Source organism: Leiobunum rupestre, chromosome 6 (genome assembly GCF_980474605.1).
Source record: "Leiobunum rupestre chromosome 6, qqLeiRupe1.1.hap1, whole genome shotgun sequence".
NCBI lineage: Eukaryota > Metazoa > Arthropoda > Arachnida > Opiliones > Sclerosomatidae > Leiobunum > Leiobunum rupestre.
In genome coordinates, this window is record NC_143389.1 from 9,412,796 (window position 1) to 9,429,830 (window position 17,035).

The window sequence follows — 17,035 nt, forward strand, 5'->3', positions numbered from 1 at the left end:
AGCTAAAAGAAAATTGACAGGTAACCGTAGTATAAAATCTGCTATGGCACAAGTTGATAAAGAGTACGCGGTGACACTAACGAGGAGTGTACCCGAGGTGTAAATCACCGATTTTGACTCGGGGGTATGTAGACCTTGGGGATAAGTTACGCTGGGCTTCCGTTTTGCTATGGCAACCGAAAATGTTTTTGACAACTGAAAATGAAAAAACCTACATTTAAAAAACCATTGGATTTTCTCGGTTTCACAGGGGGCTACTTGATGAATTTCCGTATATTTCACCCAAAAGTTTTCAAATTTAGCATTTTAGTTGAAATTTAAATTTTTATTTTCTTCGGGGTTTTCAAAAATTTTCACAGGGTACCCCCCTGTGAAACCGAGAAAATCCCACTCTTTTTTAAATGTAGATTTTTTCATTTTATGTTGTCAAAAACATTTTCGGTTTCCATAGCAAAACGGAAGCCAGCGTAACTTTTCCTTTCGTGAAAATTCATGTTACCCCAAGGTATACATACCCCCCGAGTTTCATCAAAATTGGTGATTTACACCTCGGGTACACTCCTCGTAAGTAGCTCCTTAGATCAAAGGGACGAAGAAATTCAAGTATGTCTTTCTAATGTCTTACAAAAAAATGAGCTTGTAAAAAACTGCTAATTTTTCCAGAAAACAATAAGGACAATAATACCATTGACCAAAGATATATTATTGAGAAAACTAGCTAACATGATTCCAGAATTCACCTCTTTGGTCCAAGACGCAACTCTAGAGAGCATGGCCACAGAAATATCCGAACTTGGTCTTTCGGAAGGGCCAAATGAAACATCTACTTTACGTGAAAAGGAGAGAGAGGCACAAAATCAACAAACACCAATTCCTCCAAATGACCAAGCAGAACCATTCCGTGTTTGCGGGGTTTGGCAACCAATGCCCACACTATTAGAAAAGAAATGATGTAATGATCAATATTGCTTTACAAATAGGCAAGAATTTCGAATTCTATGCTTGGCGCCATTTGTGTTAGTTTTAAACATGCGAATGCGCAATGAGTTAATCTTGGACGCAAACGTTGAATATCTCTAATGATAGACTGCGCTTCGCTGCTTACACAAATCTAGCTTAGTGGCTATATGGACGTCTAGGTTGTGGCCGTCGATTGGTCCTCCCTACGTGCACGGTTTGACGTTTTAGATAAAGTTTTCCTAGCCCAGATGGAATATATAGAGGTTTTGTACCCGGATTTTATCCCGATTAATTGCATTATTAATCATTATGTACAAAAGCTTCAAAATAAAGTAGTACATTTTTTAGTTTGTAAAGTCAAACGAACAATTCAGCGGTATGGTAAATTCACAAATTACTGCAATTGCAATAAAGTTGGAAAGCAATATTAAAAACCAGTAATTCAAGACGTTTATTTTCTATCCTATTTCTTACTATTTATGCCAATTTGGTAATTTTTATTTAAAACTGTTATGCCGCTTTCACAGTGAGGGTAAAAAAGCGGGATTAATGCTATTCAAGTTATAGAGCCAAGCCTACATTCGAATCACTTCAAAACTTGTTTGGATACCTCCGTGTTAATGTGTAATGATATATGATTATTTGATAACCGTAACCGTTAAATATTTTTAATATTTACCCAACAATTTTAAATGAAAAAAATGTCTCACTTGTAATAGGTGTCTTTTCCAAAGAAAAATATCTTAGCGTGCTTCATGAGCAATGCAATTTTCATATATATATTTCCAGACAATGGAATGCAACTTGCAACCAGGAGATTGCCTGAAACATGGGCTGACTTCCCCATCGGCCCTAAAACATGTTCATTATATAAAGTTAAGTTACGTTAAATAGTGTGTTAGGCAAAATAGTCACTCACATTGGTATGACGTTTATCATCATTACCATGACTAGAACATTTAAAAGTTACCAAAATGGCCGTTCCAATTGCTTTAGTATCATATAGCAGAGGTTCGGAAACCCTGTACATCTTAGGCGATATGCCGTTTTAATTAAACTCAGAAGTTTTGGATAATGGACTAATGCCTCTGAGTTGTTCACACTGTATTTGATTGGTTCAGGATCAGGCTAAAATAATAAAAGTAAATAATTAAAAATGTATTACATATATGTAAAATTACCAAGCTGGCATAAAATAATTGTCATTATTACTTTTATAATCAGTTCTTTTATTAACGAACTCAAATCTGAATCAATTTTTTTCTATATCATCGTGCTCGTCATCCTAATTATACATAATGGAAGATAATATTTTTGTTCAAAATATTAAAATTGTTTAGTTCTTACCATTTCAGACGATACATAATCTTCAGTGAAAGTATGATAATTTAATTGACTTGCTTCGTGGTCATTGTCAATGCTAAATTACAATATATAAATAGAGTTAGATGGTACTACTGTAATTCGCTTTTGATAATTTATTGCTTTATAATCAAAGATAAAGAACTTTATTTTTTCAAAACCACCTCAGACTTCATGTTCCTCCTCTGTAGCAGTATGAATATCATCCTCAATATCACTGCCCTCTCTGTAATCCGAGTCCTCGTCAGTCTCTTCCAACATTTCACCTTTGCGTTGTGAACTAACGGTTGAGATATTTTAAGATTAAACCCCGCGTTTCGTTAATGTAAAACTTTACATACATTGGAGATACGTCGGTTATGGAACCAAATACATTTTGTCTTCTAGGAGAAGATTGGAATTTTTCCGGAATACACAACGGTGAAGTGCGAAACTAGTTCTACAAAAGAAAGCCAATTACATACCAATAAATATACAAAAGTTATAAGCTTAATAACGTACTAGCTTTAGCTGGTTTTACGTATGGTTTTAATGGTAGTAGAATATTGTTGTCATAAGTTTGTGTTCCGAAATCTTTAAAATATCTTCTAATCGTCTCACATTCTTGATTTTTAAAAGTAACTGGCAAAATGTTTCATTCTTCAGGTGGTTCAGTCTGACCCTCAACAATGGAGCTGTGAAAAATAATTCATATAATGAACTTATTGGCGACGTCGGGATTTGAACCCAGATTTCTGGCGGCGTAATCTCCAAAACCGACGCCTTTACGAATCAAACCACGCCGTCCACTTGAATTTTATGCTTGAACACTTTTATAGTTTGTATAGCTCGTCCAGAGATTTTCCGCCCCCTCCGACCAACCCCCTTAACGGAAGAGTGACCGAAAAAAAAACAAGTTGGTCTCATTCGAGAGAACAATAAAAGTAAAAGATTGGAATCGTCTACGCTCGCGTCAACGTGAAAGAGTGAGACCAAAAAATCCAAAGCGGTCAAACTAAGGGCCTATTACAAAAGTCTACTTTGCTAGAATCGCACATTTTAAATTTAATGGGCTAGCACTTTGGCTAGAGCTTTTGCAACAGGCCCTTCAACTGCCAAGTATGCGACCATGGGGACAGAATCTCCGTCTTGCCATATTCTTAGTACATAAATACATTCATCATATTTCCACTATTTTTAATAATTTAAAAGAATTATGTTCGTCGTGTTTTGCTTACCTATTTCACCTTTGCCCACCCGGGTGTCCTGAGGGTGGGCGGTGGCCACTCTTTAACATAGGATAGTAAATTATATAACAAACGATAGGAAATCAAATGGCCTCAACAACTTTTGTATTAGTCTGCCCACCCAGGTCTCCTGATGGTGGGCGACATCCACTCTTTAACTTAGGATGGTAATTTATATATCAAACGATAGGAAATCACATGGCCTCAACAGCTTTTGTATTAGTTTGCCTAACTGTGTCTACTAAGGGTGTATGAGTTTGCCCACCCGAATACGCCGATGTGGAACTAATATTACGGCCTGGGTTGACTTGTTCAGAAATATGTGTTCTACTGTCGTTACTGTAATAATAAAAATTAACACATTTGCTTAATGTGTTGACTGGTATTATGGAAAACCACATCGTTGGACTTCAATTTATTCCCACCATCTTTCAGGGTGAAGTTTATTTCAACATGTTGGAAAACGTTACTAAATCCTTAATAACCAAAATGGCGAAAAATAAAGAAGTGAATTTATTTTTTTTCTTAGAAAACATAGAGCTTAGTCACAATAAAGCAGATATGTAAAAGATAACTTAAGTCGAGAATATCGCGAAAGAGGTATTGGACAACAAAGACGTGTTAATTTCAAGCGGACATTGTTCTGAGAAAGATAAAAATTAACAGTGCTAAGAAATGAAAATTATGTTTGAAAGTGACGATAGTGGTGGTTCATAAAATCAACACAATGTGGAATTAATAAGTTCCACCTACGAACTGCTTTACAAAAATAAGAAATTATAACGATGGACGGTTTTGCTTAATTGATAGCCCATAAGTACCGTGCCGCGCGGCGTTGCCAACCTTACGATAACTATCGTATTTGTACGATATTTAGGGCTCAAATACGTTGTACGATAGTGGTCAACTATCGTACGCAAAACCTACGATAATTTGAAATTTTCAAATAATCGTACGGAAAACGTACGACAGTTTGAAATTTTCAAATAAAATAATTTATTCGTTAAAAAACCTGATACTTTTGAAATCTAGATTCCGCCAAAACCAATTAGAAAGCTGATTTATAAAGTATAAATCAGATTTCTAATTATAAATTATACGCTATCTTTCCCTACTTTTCCTCTAACCTCACTACTGTGTCTCATTTACGAAACATATTTTTGGATAAAATATGCCGTCAAGGTCAAACCCAAACGCGGCCGAGTTTTTTTAACTAAATTTTTTTGGTCTTTTAAAATTCCCACTCGCCGCTCAGGTGGATGCATGCTCAGAAAACAATTAGAAATCTAGAAATGGTTCGCCTCGCCCGAGACTTTTAAAGCGTACGATAATTTTATCGAAAATACGATAATTTCGATCCCCTGGTGCGATAAACAGTTCTTAAAAGGTTGGCAACGCTGACCGTGCGGTGGATCTGGTTTGCGAATTTTAAACCGATTTGCACAGCAACGGAAAGCCATTGAGTTGCGATTAATATAGAGGTGCAATTGAATTATAATAGTCGTGGGACAAAAATTCAACTTCATATCTAAAACGCATACCTCGACGATGTTGCCATCTATCTCAAGTGGAATCTTTAAAGCCATACAGAAAAACAAACGAATACTTTTCAGATTTTTGTATTTAGTTAGGTTGATTTTACTTAGAGGCGACCTTGTTTCGGGCGAAATTGGATACAAATTTAAACGGAGAATAAGTCTTAGCAAACTAAACGATTCTCGAAGTTACGGTGATTATTTAGACAAAGTAAATTAATGTTATAAGATTATTTCAAAACGCTTAAAGCCGATTCAGCTGCCCAGCTATAAATCACGTTTGATTATACACGAAGTCAATAATAAAAATAGGAAAACACCCTATACCGGAAGCGGTTAGAGTAAGACTCGACCACCTGACGAAACGGTGACTCCTTGATTAGATCGTAAGAGAACCGATCATATGCTTGAGCCAGTCACATGATTTTCGCCAGGAATAATCAAAGTTATTTTTCACGTAATTAGAGACGATTTTTTGAAGGCACGTTTATGATTTATCACAATAACTTATATAAGCAAACTTATTTATAAAGAAATGTATAAAAGGTGGAACGTTTCTTACAAATTTTCTCAATGCTAGATCTAGATACCCCAGGGGTCAATTTTTATCCATTAGCATTTTTTCCTAATAGGCACTTTCACCAAGTCAATATCTTACCACTCTAAGGCTATAACGCCACCTTCCACGTTCTACATCCATCAAGGCGGCATTAAACATCATTGGAGCATCCACTTTAAGTAAATAAAATCTTTTTCCTACGTAATCAGCCATATCTTAACCATAGGATGGCAAACAAACCTCCAGCCATTAAATGCGATTCGTCACCAACGAATTCAATTCCATTTAAGGGAACTCGTCAAAGTCTTCTTGAATCTGACATTGTTGAACATGAAACTAGCCCTACAACATTGCTGTCTCTGTTGGTATTAGAACCGAAGAACAAAATTTCAGACGTACTAACTTATTTCTACATGCGTCTTCGGAACCGCGCTATCATACAGTAACGGAAAACGTCTCCGAAAACCGAGGACGCCATTCTTGAAATTAATGCAATTACGGTTTTCACTCGATAGTATCTAAACAAGAGCTATCATCAAATTGTACAAGATGGCGATTCCCGAAAAATAACGTCATTCTCCGCTCACACAGTTAGAAAAGAGAGTTTGATTATAAACCCCCAAGGTTCTTAAAAAAAAATTCCACAAATTCAAACCCTCCAAAACCCTTAAACGGAAATTTGCAAATGAGCACTTTCTGTATTAATAGATGAAATTAAAAATAATTAATTTAATTTACGACTTTATAACAAATTTTGTTGATTGCAACGGGCGCATTTCGAACCTAAGCCGACAGGCGGGCGTTTTACCACAGAACCACCGAAAGATGCATGATTGCAACGACGTTTAGAGAAACCATTTTGGGGAAAGTCCGTCTTCCTTTACGTTTTATGAAATTATTGTACGGCTTGATATCAATTTTTCGCGTAGGTGGCGTTAGATAGTTTAAAACGTGCAGGGTTTGAAAAGGGTTTTAAAAAGTGATAAATTATTTTTTTTTCTATAGGTTCTTAAATTGGAATCCTAAGGGTTTTCCATTGACCTATAGGGGTTTCCTTTAAACATTTAAACCCTTTTCAAACCATGCAAGTTGCCAAAACAAACCTTCAGGGTTTATAATTTTTCCCTAAACCTTTTTTAAACCCAAAGCAAACCCCAATAAAACCCATGGAAACCCTTTTTTCTAACTGTGCAGATGAGGAATTTATTATACAATTGCCTAATATTTTGAGTTAAATCTTGGATATAATGGTGTTCTTAGTATGTATTTCAACCTTTAAGCTTGGATCTAACTCTTAGGATCGTTTGACACCAAATTAAAATTGATATTTAATTATGAAGTTTAAACGTTTGTCTCTTCTAATTGGACTCCTTCTGTAGGCTTGACTAGTACAGAAATCCAGGTCAACTTCAAGGACATCGTGAATTGATTCCCCTAACTTATAAAATAGATGTTCTCTAAACTCGTTCTAGCTATCCTCGAATCCTCTAATAAAAATATTGTTCCTTCTAATGGAGACATCAATATTTTATAACTTTAACCTCTTCTTCTCTGTTTAAGTACTGAGAATTTTATTAATACTTTCTATGTTATCTGAACGGGTCTCATTCAGAAACTTCTAAAATGCCTAATTAATCAATATTATTAATTATAATTCCGGCATATAACCACAGCGTTCCAACAACTCGTTAAATCAATATGCTTATTGTGTTACCGGCAACGAAACTACGAAAATTGTTTTTTCTCAAAAATAAGATATTATTTCTCGGTCGCCTCGAGAATTTTAGAATTTTCCGAATGATACACGAATTTTCGATAGGCCATATCTTAGCAGCCGTTCGACGTAGCCGGATGAAAATGGCACTTTTAAAATATGAATCGACCCTATTGAATCCAAAAATGCAGGTTTCAGGGGCGTAAAATCATTATTAAAAAAGTTGTCAAAAACGATATTTGGCGTTTCCGGCGGATATGGAAATGATACACGTGAATCAAGACATAGGTGGGAAAGATATTAAAAATAAAATTGGTTTCAACTAGCTATCATTCATAGTTTTTGCGATAATCGCAAATAAGTGCCAAAATCCCAACGGCCGAAGACTTATTTAACAGAGTGTACATTACACCTAGGCTAACTCCTCAAACTGTTATAAAGACTCTTACTCTTCTTTCATCGAAACTATCCTCTATTAGAGACGACGTAATTTTGGTGGGTGACTTCAATGTCCCTCGTATAGATTGGAACATACGCTCCAATATTAATTGCTATTCAAGCATCCGTACAAAGGCTAAAGCGGTAATTGATTTTTGCGCGGAATGCAACTTTTCCCAACTAAACAGTGCCCGTTACTCGAAAGGCAATATACCAGACCTAATTCTTGTTAACAACCATTTAGTGTCAATTAAAAACACAACAATGCCTTTAGTTAAAAAGGACCCTGCCCACCCTTTTTTGTTGATCGAATATCATGTCACCATCTCAGGCCCTTGCACTGGCTTAGACCCCAGGTTTTGCTATCCACGTGGTGATTACTTAAGCCTTTACAGGGATCTAGACTCAACGGACTGGTCGGCACTTCTAGCCTCCCAAGATGTGAACGAATGTGTGGACATACTCACACATCGGATGCAGGAGGTAATGACAGGACATATTCCAAAAGTAAACCGCACGAAAAATTCTAACTACCCGATATGGTACTCAAAGGAATTGATTTTAACCTTAAAGCGAAAGGATTATTTCCATCGGAAATATAAACGACGGGGCCAGACGATCGACCGCGAAACTTTTGAGTCTCTACGAAACGATGTGAAACGTCTGTTATCCCGCGACAAACTAGAGCATGCTAGCCTCACCTACACTAACTTGTTAAAAAACCCCAAACATCTTTGGAACTTCGTCAACGAGAGACTGAACAACAAACCGAATCCAGTGTCGCTGCATCTACCATCCGGTGTAACTTCAGACCCTTCGCTTCTAGCCACGGAGTTTGCGCGAAACTTTGAAAATGTAGCCACTGATACACTAAGAGACACCACTTACTATTCTTTTGGCGACTTTCATCCTGCTGACAATGTGCTTTCTACTATCACGGTAGACGAAATTGCCGTTCGGAAAACTATCAAAAAGCTCAAACTTACTAAGTCTACTGGTATGGACAACATACCGATATTCGTTGTAAAAGGCTGTAAGAACATTCTCGCTCCTATCCTTTGTTACATTTTTAACTTGTCAATCAAGTCTGGGACATTCCCATCTCTGTGGAAAAAGGTCGTTATTACGCCAATTTTCAAAAATGGTTTCGCGGGAGAAGTAACAAACTATCGGCCAATATAATTACTTCGTTGCTTCGCTAAAATATTCGATTCCCTAATGCACGATATCTTGTACAACTGGTTTAAGCCCAACTTCTCTGATTCCCAACACAGGTGAATTCGATCGCGGTCAGTGGAGACCAACCACGTTTCGTTTTTAAATGATGTCATGCCGGTAGTGTTTCAACAAGGACAAATTGATGTACTATGAATTGATCTGTCAAAAGCCTTTGACAGAGTGTCACATCCACTGTTGCTAACAAAATTAAAACTATATGGTCTGGTCGGTCCCGCTTGTGTGTGGGTGGCTAACTACCTAGAGAACCGAATAAATGTCCTAAAATGTAATGGTGTATTGACGAATGTTTCCTTTCCAACTACCTGTGGGGTCCCTCAAGGCAGTTCTCATGGACCGTTACTGTATAACATATATGCCAATGACCTACACACTGTCGTCAAGAAATCTAACCTTAAGCAGTTTGCGGACGATTCGAAAATATACCGCGTGATCACGACCGTCTGGGACTGCCACCATTTACAAGATGATCTCTATCGCATCGCTAACTGGTGCACGTCAAATAATTTATTAGTCAATGAATCCAAAAGTCTAGTCATCACGTTTACAAGGAAAGTCAATACAACATTGCACTCATATCATTTAAATAACCAATCTATTCCACGGACTGCCACTCTCAAGGACCTTGGTGTTCTATTGGATGAAGGTCTGTACTTCCGAGAACAAATTTCAAATGTAGTTGGACGCTCCAGACGATTATTGTTTGGAATTCTACGTTTATCCCGGATACTGAAGTCTATAAGATGTTTTAAGACTCTGCACTTGTCTTTAGTTTGGTCAAAACTAACTTACGGCATGCTGTCATGGGGTGGATGTGCCGAATACCTATTGCAGGAGGTCGAAAATGTACAAAGGTGTGGGCAAGCTCGACAAATTTCCTATTTTCTAAAAAAACTAGCTTATATGTATGAATATTTATTAAACCATTTGAGCATGGATACCATAAAACTGTTTTCACTCAAACGTGAACTCCTGTTCTTAAAGCAAAGCATTATGAAATCCCTATGTGCGGGATTAACTAGCTCACTTATGTTTCACGTGCCTAATCATAGTACGCGTCAAAAAATTACATTCTCTAATCAACCTGTATTAACTCCGATTTCGTGTATGCAGAAAACGTGTAACTTTTTTTCTGACACTTTAGATATATTCTCTTGTTAATATTCCGAAATTTTGAAAATTGTTGATGTATAATTTTTTCCTAAACGTATACATTTCATTGTTAAAATGGTTAATTTTCTACCATATTGTTTACGGCCTTGTACCGAAAATTTAAAAATTGATAAATAATAACAAAGCCCTAAGTACTACACTCATGGAGGTGTGTACCTTTTTAAATATTTTAATATCCTTATATGTGTGGTAAATTTGTAATTTCTATTGTAATTACCCTGAAATTTTAAAATGATTGAATTTTTATTCATTTCACAGTTATACCCTCATATTTATGTAAACATCTCAAATTTTTTTAGACTCATCATATATTCTGTTGTTACATTTGTTATTTTTCATCAATTCACTGGTTCAATAGATAGATATTCTTGTAAATATGCGAACATTTAAATTTTTTACATTAATACAAGTGTATACATTTCGAGATATTTAAACTCCTCAAATAATCCATTGTTATAATTGATATTTTTATGCCACTGTGTGTACAGCCTTGTTGGTTCGATAAGTAACTGTTGTTGTGCACGTTAAATAAAATAATTTCATTTCATTTCATAATTATTAATATTTGCACAGGTTAAAAAGGATGGTAAAATATTACCATAATGTTTTGCATAATCGTAATTATTATTATATTAATTATTATTTTATCATATAAAAAGGACAGTATAATATTAACATATTTTTTGCATATTTTTATCTATGTTATTTAAGCATAAAATTATAATTATATTAATTATTATAATCTTAATTATAATTATATTGCACAGGTTAAAAGGACGGTAAATACTCGCATAATATTTTGCATACTTTTATATATATATTTAAGCCTTAAATCATAATTATCAATATTTGTACAGGTAAAAAGGACCGTGAAATATTAAAATAATATTTGCATACTTTTATCTATTTCCTTAAAGCATTAAATCTTAATTATTATTTTATAAATTATCATTTGCACAGGTAAAAGGGACGGTCAAATATTAAAATAATTTTTTGCCTACTTTTATCAATATAATTTAAGAATAAAATCTTTAGAACTAAAATTACCGTTGATATATATCAATTATTATTATTTGCACAGGTAAGAAGGACGGTTCAATATTTACATATATTTAATATACTTTTTTTCTATATTATTTAAGCATAAATTTATTATTTGCACAGGTAAAAATTTTTGTTAAATAATAAATTTATGATGCATAAAATAACTATAGTATTTAAAATAACAGTTTTAACAGATTTCTGTTAAACGAGATCCCTTGATAGGGTAGTTTTTCAAGGTCTTTAATTTAATGAAATTTGAATACAGTTGAAATAATTTCCAAGTGTTATGATGGATACACAAATAAAAAATATCGTTGAATTATCACTGAATGTTTATTGAATACTTTGAGTACATAAATTCCCTAATCATTTTATCAATAACATTAGATTTTTTTGGAAAATCTTGAAACTATATTAAACATTTTTTTTGAATTAATTTATTGATGCATTTGTAATTTACATTTTATACATATTATGAGACGCATCGTCCCGATCCCACATAAGCAATATTGCTTGTGCGTTGGCGGGAGCAATTATATTATACATTAGAAAAATGTCATTTTTCCTTATATTTAAGCTAGTTTTACAACATTATAAAAATAAATATATATAACTCTGAAGCAACACAAAAACTTTTTTTTATTACGCGAATATAAATATATTTAAATTATATAAATAAATAAATTCCGGTTAGTTGTCTAGTTTGTTATACAATTCTACAATACCGACATTAATTAGCCAATTAATAATTTTAGATTGAAACACCTTTAATGAATTACTAAATTTTATATTATTGTCTAATTTGTTAAATAGCTTCGGGCCTAAATAAGTTATAAATTTTTGCCGAATAGTGTTATACGTTCTCTCACTATTTACATTTCCAGTTTCAACATTTCGGGTGTTGTATGGGTTATTGCATAATATTTGATTTTTAATTTTGTATATGTAATTTAGTATTTCCTTAGAATACAATTGCCTTACTGTGAAAACTTTGAAACCATTATGTAAATTCATTCGATTTTCAAGATAGCTAGCTTTGAGGCAAATACGTATAATTTTACGCTGCATGACTTCGAGGGGTTCAATAATTGATGCATATGTGCCGCCCCAGCTCGTATAGTACCGTAGCATAACACTGATTGTATTAATGCGAAGTAAACAATTCTCAACCAATGTATCGTTAAAAGTTTCGCAAGGTATAAAATTTATAAAGACATCCTCGGAGTTTCTTAATTATAGTATGCCTCTACATCGATAAAAGCTTAAGAATACGCAAAAACAAGTAATACTTAGATTATCTTGAAGCTGTAGTTAATTGAAAGTAACAAGTTGATGGCTAAAATCCACTGACGGCTTAGTTGCTTGGCACACGTTCTTTTTATACGTATATATCGAACTTTGCACGTGTCATTTATTATCACTCTCAAGATTTCATACAAAACCACCCTAATTTCACAAACTACACTGCAAATCTTTGAAACACCTAAAAAGCGTTTATAGATCACCTAAAAACACAAAGGAACGTCACAAAATTTAAACACCTGACACCTGTTGAACGTTTAATCAAGTGTAATTTACGTGTTAATCATGTGTAATTATGTGTGGGATATGTGTACTTTACATGTACTATAGATGTACTTTACATGTACTATAGATGTACTTGAAACGTTTTTCGTCGATGTCTCACAGATGTTCTTTTACAACACCCGTGGAACGAGATCGTCACAAAATTCGGGCATCTGTAACATCTACAATACACTTGACACCTGCGGAACGCTAGCTCAACATGTTCAGTTGAACATCTGAAGAACACATGTGTTTAAGAAATGCAGTTCCCCTAACATATACAACACGTAAAAATTCCTGTAGCAAGTAAAAACCTGTTCTAGACACGATTAAATATAAAGTACCATTAACAGTAAATTTTAAATTGCTGTTGTTCCAACATGAAATTTCCCATTAGGTTTACGGGAATTTAACAATAGAACTTTATTATCCTGTTGTCACAAAAATTATGCTGTCGCTATAGGCCTACCCAAAAATTAATTCAAAATATTAGTTACTACATGTACATGATAATTGTACATATGTGATCTAAACAATTGTTACATGAATAGCAATTTTAAATTTAAATAGATAAAACTAAATTATTGATGAACTTTTTTATTTGAAAAACATGATTTTTAAAACACAAACAAGCGCAGAAACCTCACCAAGATTCTTTTTACTAAAAATATTATTACAATTTATACTATTTAAAGTTCATAATTTCAAATCAATTAATAAAACAAAATCTGTCAACGTTCATTAACACTTGTATTCCGGTGAAATTAACTTGTAAACGTGAACTTTCTGCTATTTAATACTTAAAGGGTTATGTTTTCTTCTTAATGTCACCCTTTAAATTTACTTTCCTGCCGCACAAATATCCTGGTGGTATGCCATCCGCAAAAAACGTTGGCCTACCACCAGGGTATTTGTGCGACAGAGAAGTAAATTTAAAGGGTAACAGGCAGAAAAACCCTAGACCTTTAATTTAATTTACCAATTGATGTTTTTTGAAATTATCAGCTTCAGCTTTCTTGTCTGTTTGCCATTGATGGAGATACTCGAGATGAAACTTTACTCAAATCCAGCTGTTTCAGTTTCTCAATCTTGTTTTTAATAAATTCAGCCAAAATATTTTTCAATTTGAAACTCTTCAGGAGTGTTCTATGTCTTCTACGAGGGTACTGCCGCTAAACAATATAATAATTTAATAACTGGAAATTCTTCATACAAAATCACAATTATTGAACCAAAAACATATATATGCACATTAAGCATAGTCATTAAGATTTTAGGCAGGTTCTTTCAACGGTAGTGATTAAAATACAATTGCAATTGCAATTTGTTTTGCAAAAAAGTTTAAATGGATAACCAGATTTCAAACTCAATTTTAAAAAGGGAGCTAAATGGATTTTTTTCTCACCTAGCTTACTCAATGGGTGACCACAGACTAAGAAAGATAATTTTTGAAGATATTTAAAGGCAACTTCTCTTACATTTCACCCAGAATGACATTAATATTGAATAAAAGAAATGTAATCCCATACTTCAAGACTTAGGCTAGGTGGTTTTAAGAGGTGTTAAAAATTTAATTTAAATTTTAAAATAAGTCTGAATAACTATGTAAAGTAATAAAAAGGTGGTTAAATATTTTTGGATTCAATAATTGAGATTTAGGGCAAAAAAACTTGCATATTAAAGTTATCGCAATGAAATAAAAAAGTTTCCTTTAAATGTAGCTGAAAATAAACATTATTAGTTTGTGTTCACCCATTGAATATGGTAGCAGGTGTATAATTTTCATTTCGCCAACTTTTTAAAATAATGAAGTGCTTAACTATCTTTCTTAAATATGATTCTGGGTTAAAAAAATCATATATTACAGTATTAACTTATGTAAATAAATTTTTTCATCTGCTACCATACCCAATGGTCACACAGACTAATTAACATGGACTAATAAAGATAATTTTCCACTATATTTAAAGCCAACTTGACTTACATTTCACTATGAAAACACTGAAACTTCTTTCAATGCGATAACTTTATTATATGCAATTTTTTTCCCAAGAATTACAATTATTGAATCAAAGAAAATATGTATCCACCTTAGAATTACCCAACACAGCTATTCAGACTGGGGTCAGGTTGTTTTTAAGTGATGGTGTTCAATTTAAAAAAATTACTTCAGCTTTTAAATAAGATTTTATTTTGGATCCACCCTATATTATTTACATAAAACGTGAAATAATTTATTTTTTTAATTCTTATTTAGGCATCACTTTAAAAACCTTGTGCAAGTCAGAATAGTTGTGTAGAGTACTAATAACGTAGATAAATATTTATTGGTTCAGTTATGTGTAGGGAAGCTTGTTTTAAGATATGGTTAAAAATAATTTGGAAAAAAAATGCTTGAGCTTTTAAATATATTATACAGAGTGGATACCAAAATTTCAAAATAAAATTTAGTAAAGGCTTGCTAAATGAAATTTTTTCACTTCCTAACATATTCCATGGGTGAAGTGCACAGACTTAAAAAGATAAAGTTCAACTATATTTAAAGGCAACTTCCCTTAAATCTCCCCCTGAAAACACTGAAGTTTCCTTCAATCCATTAATCCAATAACTTTAACATATGCAAATGTTTCACTCAGAATCATCACATAAACTGAACCAAGAAATATTTATCTCCATTATTAGTACCCTGCACAAGGTTTTTAAAGTGATGGTTAAATTATAATTAAAAAAAATAAATTATTTAAGATTTTATGTAATAGATATTGGGTGGACACAAAAAAAAATCTTATTTAAAAGCTGAAGTATTTTTTTAAATTGAACACCATCACTTAAAAACAATAATTAACCTTGTCCAAGTTTGATAAGCTGTGTTGGGTAATTCTAAGGTGGTTACATATTTTTTAGACTCAATAATAGCTGAAACTTAACACATTAGAAGGATTGTGTGTATTCTGACCGTCGTACGTCTTGTTTATAAATAAAATAATATAAATAACATTCATTAATCTTGCGGAAAAAGGTCAGAAGGCAAAACAGCCAAATATTCTGCATATGTAGTGTAATGATGGGATATTTTGTAAGGAGAGTAGAAGAAGAACACCAATTTTCACAAAAAAATTAAGAACTCCTGGCCCTATCTTAAGACTTATAATTTTAGGATAGCTCAACTAGTATCGAACCCTTGAACGGTATTAAAATATTCATTTAATTTGCAAACAAGATTGTCAAGACAATATTCAAATCTTCTGTGTTAAGAAATTTTGATATTTTACACTACGACTCGGCGTGCTATATAATGAAAATGGTTCCCTTTATAACCGTTTTACACAAAATTTTAATATTGACACAATAATCCCACAAACCTTTACGTCGATTTTAAAAGAACAACTAAACCAACACAAACTAAATTATAAAATTTATATATAAAACTTAACAAACACAAACTAAGTAATTTGATTATAGAAAAAAAACGGCAATAAAAAAATCCCCATACATAGAAGAAAAAAACGAATTCTTATTATTAACAAAATCTCATACTTAGGACTTTTTTAAAAGAAACTAATCTAAATACCAGATGATTTATCATACTCCAGATTTAAATCTATTTCCAAAAACTAGGACTTTCTTATCAATGTCCGAAATAAGAGAAGGCTATTACATGGTAAACTAAATTTAGTTTCACAGATGCTTGTAAATTTGGTAATATGCCTAATAGGGAATTTAATATTGTGCAGTGCGGTTTAGGTTTTTTTTAATAGAAACCCCTTTAGAGTTGCTAAAGAAATTCCTATTTTATGTCTGTAAAATAATCATAAAATACTTCTAAAGGTATTCCAAAGAAACCACTTAAGATATTTTAAGTAGGTAGAAATTGCCACTTCAAAAATAAGATGTGGCGCAGACAGGGGCGTAGGAACGAGGGGGGCAGGGGGGTTAATGCCCCTCCCTAGAATTTTGCTGGGAGGGGCAACTAATGTTATTGCCCCTCCAACTTTTTGGTCTGTTGAAATCTTCAAAAGGCTCAAATGCTCATTTTAAACGCATATAAAGCTTATAGAACCACAACTGTGTTTAATTTTCAGTCTTTTCCCACCAATTCACATAGAAGTAAAAATTACACATGCACTCGGAGAAGCTATTCTCCATTAAAAATTCAAAACCATTCTTTAGACCCTTTTTCGTTTCTCTTTGCCCCCTCCAACTTCTAGAACGTTCCTACGCC